Consider the following 4,784-nt stretch of genomic DNA (forward strand, 5'->3'; position numbering starts at 1 on the left):
GAAAAAAAAATCATATTTCCTCATTTATGTACTTTTCAATGATATATTTTTTGTATATTTTTTTAAATTGGTATTTGTTCCTTCATTGTTTGATTCCCTCATCCAGACTGTTCCACAAAACAACCCCACATATCGAACTGCACATACTTTTCAAAGTGGTCCTGGCATAACACTGCTTAAATTTCAATATCCCTCTGAAGTGATATTCCTCTACTCTGTCCTGAAACAACCTCTGTAGGTTTACAGGTAGCAGTTTGTTTCTTGCCCTCTACATCATCATCGCAGTTCTAAAGTCAACCAGGTCTTTTAATTTTTGTGTGTTTAATTTTGAAAATAGTGTGTTAGTATGGTCAAAATAACCGACATTGCTAATGATCCGTATGGCTCTTTTCTGGAGTATGGTTAGGGGCTGTATGTGTTTCCCCAGACTTCCAAACAATAATTGAAATACGGTAACACCAGTGAATTATACAAAATATACAGAGCTCTCTCATTCAACATGTGCCTTGCCATCCCCATCACACCAATACTCCATGCTACCTTTGTTCTAACATATTCAATATGGGGTTTCCAGCAGATTTTGTGATCTAGAACAACACCCAAAAATTTATACTCATACACTCTTTCTATGTGAACATTGTTTATCATTACATTTGCCTGTGTATTGATGTTGTTTTTTCCAAACAGCATAAATTTAGTTTTATTTAAATTTAATGATAATTTATTCAAGTCAAACCAAGTTTTCAGTTTGCTCATTTCTGTCATGACTACCTCCAAGAGCTGTTGCAGATTGTCCCCTTTACAGAAGATATTGGTGTCGTCTGCAAATAACACAAATTTTAAGAGATGTGATACCCTACATATGTCATTTATATATAAAATAAAAAGTTTCGGACCCAGAGCAGACCCCTGTGGGACTCCGCAAGTTATATTTAAGCAATTTGACTTGGAATCCCCTATCTTTACGAACTGTTGCCTATTAGTCAAGTAGCTTCTCAGCCAGTATAACACAACTCCTCTGATCCCATACCTTTCCAGTTTTTTGAATAGTAGATCATGGTTAATAGTGTCAAATGCTTTTTTTAAATCAATAAATATACCTATAGCCATTTCTTTATTGTCAAGAGAAGTGGTAATGTGTTCAACTACTTCCATCAATGCCATGGATGTAGATCTATTTGACCTAAAACCATACTGAGTCTCAGCCAGCAGCTCATGCTTTTCAATAAAATTATCCAATCTGTTAACAATTTTTCTAATATTTTTGAGAATTGGGGAAGTAGAGATATCAGTCTGTAATTGGTAAATTGATTTCTCTCTCCAGTTTTATATATAGGGATGACTTTGGCAGTTTTCATTTGGCTTTGGAATATACCTGTTTTGAAAGATAAATTACAGATAAAAGTTAAGGGTTTTACAATTTTATCAATGACTTTCTTGATTAAAGCCATATCAATGTCGTTACAGTCTGTAGACCTTTTGTTATTACATTTGTTAACAATGTTAATAATTTCTCTTTCATCTACTGCATTCAAGAAGATTGATTTTGGGTTGTTGCGTTGCAGCTCCGCAGCAATTGTCTCTCCCTCTGACTGTGGACTAACAATTTCGTCCGCTAATTTCGATCCCACATTTACAAAGAAGCTATTAAACCTGCTTACCACATCATTCAGATTGTTTATAGTATTGTCATTGTCTTTGAAATACTGAGGGTAATTTATGTGTGTTGATCCCTTCCTGATAATATTATTTAACATATTCCACATGCCTCTGATATTATTTTTATTATCAGTTAAGATTTTCTGATAATAATCTTTCTTGCATTTCCTCAGAATATGTCAATTTGTTTTTGTACCTTTTGTATTTGCTTTCTGCTTCTACAGTTCTGAATTCTAATGAATTCTTTATACAACAAATTCTTCTTTTTACATGCATTCTGTAGTCCCTTTGTCATCCAAGATCTATCTGTGTCTTTATTTTTCTGGATGCATTCTTTTAAGGGACAGTATTCATCATATAGGGATTTAAATGTGCTCAGGAATGATTCGTATGCTGTGTTTGTATCTGTCTCGTTAAGCACTTTTTCCCAGTTTTGTATTTGCAATGCATTTCTAAATTTGTTTATAGCTTCATCTGTTTGCACTCTCCTATATATGATCCATTTTACATCCTTGTACTTAAAGCCACAATTATATATTGCAAAAACCAGCAAGTGGTCACTGATGTCATTTATCAGTAAGCCGCTTTTTAAGCTGCTATCCATACTATTTGTGAATATATTGTAAATTAGGGTTGCAGAGTAAGAGGTTATTCGGCTTGGTTTGGTGATAAGCGGGAAAAAGCTCATGCTGAACAAGACATCAATAAACTCAGCAGTTGGTTTATGCTTATTTGGGTTAAGAAGGTCTAAGTTGAAGTCTCCACAGATGAAGACAGCTTTATGATTAGTCTTGTCAAACATGTTTTCCATATTGTTTTTAAATGCTTCGACATTGGAGCCCGGTGCTCTGTAGACACAGCTCACTAATACATTCTTTTTTTCCAAGTAGATTTCTGCGGTAATAATTTCCATCACATCATCAATACCAGTTGTCATATTATTCACTATTTTGTAATTTAATCCTTTATCTACATACAAGGCCACTCCCCCACCTTTTTTATTTTTCCTATTTACATAATTCAGTTCATATCCCTTCAAATCAAAATCTGCACCCTTATCCTTGCTGAGCCAGGTCTCAGATATGGCAATCACCTGGAATGGCTTGCTTAGTTGTTTCAGGTAGTTTTTGATGCTTTCAAAGTTTGCATACAGACTCCTACTATTGAAATGAATAATTGACATTCCCTTATCTAATTTTGTGATTTTGTTAAACTGATCATCAGAGTAGTATTGACAGTTGATATTTAAGTTATTAAGAAAATTGTATTCGGGATCAATATCTTGTTCAAAGTCCAGCATTTTATGATCAGTAAATTTGAGAGATTTAACGTTCCAAGCATCATAGTCCTTTTCGTATCCTTTGTTCTCCGACATTGTCAGGTTTAAACAGTCAGGTTCTTCACCAGAGTCCATGGTAATATTAGTTCAGACCAGTTCAGGAATCATCTGTATTTGTTCAGCTCCTCGATGTCTTTTATCATAATCACTTTAGCCTCCTCAGGTGAACCGTTTAATTTTATGAATACTTTGCAGTTGGTTGTCCAGGTTGACTGAATTTTCTTCTGTTTCCTGAGGAAGCGCGCACCTCTGGCAATGTCAGCATTTTTCTTTGTAAGGTGCTCATTTATATAGACGTCTGATCCCTTCAGCTTTTTACCTTGCCTGAGAAGTGCATTTTTGTGTTTTCTGTTTGCAAAACGTATAATTATTGCTGGTATGCCACTTTGATTTTTTCGAGGGAGAGGATGACAAGCCTCAATGTCTGCGTTGGCTATTGATATACCTTTGCTGTGTAGGAAGGTAGTTACCTGTTGTTCGACTGAGTCTCTGTCTAGATCGGTGAGTTCCCCGTCAGCCGTTGATGTAACAGCCATAGCGTAGGACCTGGGTCTGGTCTCCAGACCGCTGACAATAACGTCATTCATGCGGGTGTACTGCTCCAGGTCTGTTATACGCCCTTCCAGACTGGCGATCTTCTTATCCTTCTCATCGTTTTGTTTTTTTAGTTCCTTTATTTCATTCATCATATTAAGAATCAGTTTCTGCTGTTTAGAGACAGTTGCAATTTCCTCAGACATAAAATCCAGCGCCTTCTTTATTTCTTCAATTTCTTCATTCTTCTTTGGTGGCATGTTGAAGCTTAGCTGCCGTTAGCTTCCGGTGTTGGGGGCTGCTGGTATCCTGTTTGGCCCGGGTGGGACGCTGGCCCGTCAGCGTTAGCTTAGCCGCCGCTAGCCCAGCCGCCGCAAGCTCAGCCGCTTCGTCTGGAGCAGATGGGATGGTGAGGCTTCTGCTTTCAAAGACTGCGTTTTCTCCGACACGTTCCACGTAGCGTTTAAAGTCCGATCATCGTTTGTTCGTTGGCGCCCCGCCGTCTTTAGTCCAGTTCTGATGTTTGAAGTCTGTCCTCATAGGATCCTCTTCTCTGCTCCTTCATTCAGTAGTATCCAAAAGAAGTGAACAGGGACCAGGCAAGGCAAGCAACTGAGCTTCAAAAAGTGGATCAAGCAAATCCAATGTCCTCTGAGGCAGGTCCTACGGTTGGCCACACCGCATCCACCACCGTCCAATTCCAAACAGACTGCCTGCTGCCTTGAAAGAATCTATAAGCTCGTCTTTTCTTCTGTACTTGGTGAACATCAGGTGTAATTGCGCTGAAGTGAGTTTTCTGCCGGTAACAACTTGTTTTAAAAAATTTCATCATATGGCACGTTTTTACATGTTGAAAAATTGCATTTTTTTTCGACATTCGATACTATGGCGTGTTTTTGCGACAAAATTCATGATGATTTTTTTAAAAAGACAACCTTTCTGGAGTGTTTTTCACGGCCTCCTTTACATTATTTCATCATATGGCACGTTTTTACATGTTGAAAAATTGCATTTTTTTTCGACATAGTATAGTAAGGCGTTTTTTTGTGCCAAAATTCATGATGATTTTTTTTTCAAAGAAAACCTTACCATAGTGTTTTTCACGGCCTCCTTTACATTATTTCATCATATGGCATGTTTTTACGACATGTTGAAAAATTGCATTTTTTTTTCGACATAGTATAGTAGGGCGTTTTTTTGCGCCAAAATTCATGATGTTTTTTTTTCAAAGAAAACCTTTCTGGAGTGTTTT

This window comes from Amphiprion ocellaris, chromosome 11 (genome assembly GCF_022539595.1).
Source record: "Amphiprion ocellaris isolate individual 3 ecotype Okinawa chromosome 11, ASM2253959v1, whole genome shotgun sequence".
Lineage (NCBI taxonomy): Eukaryota > Metazoa > Chordata > Actinopteri > Pomacentridae > Amphiprion > Amphiprion ocellaris.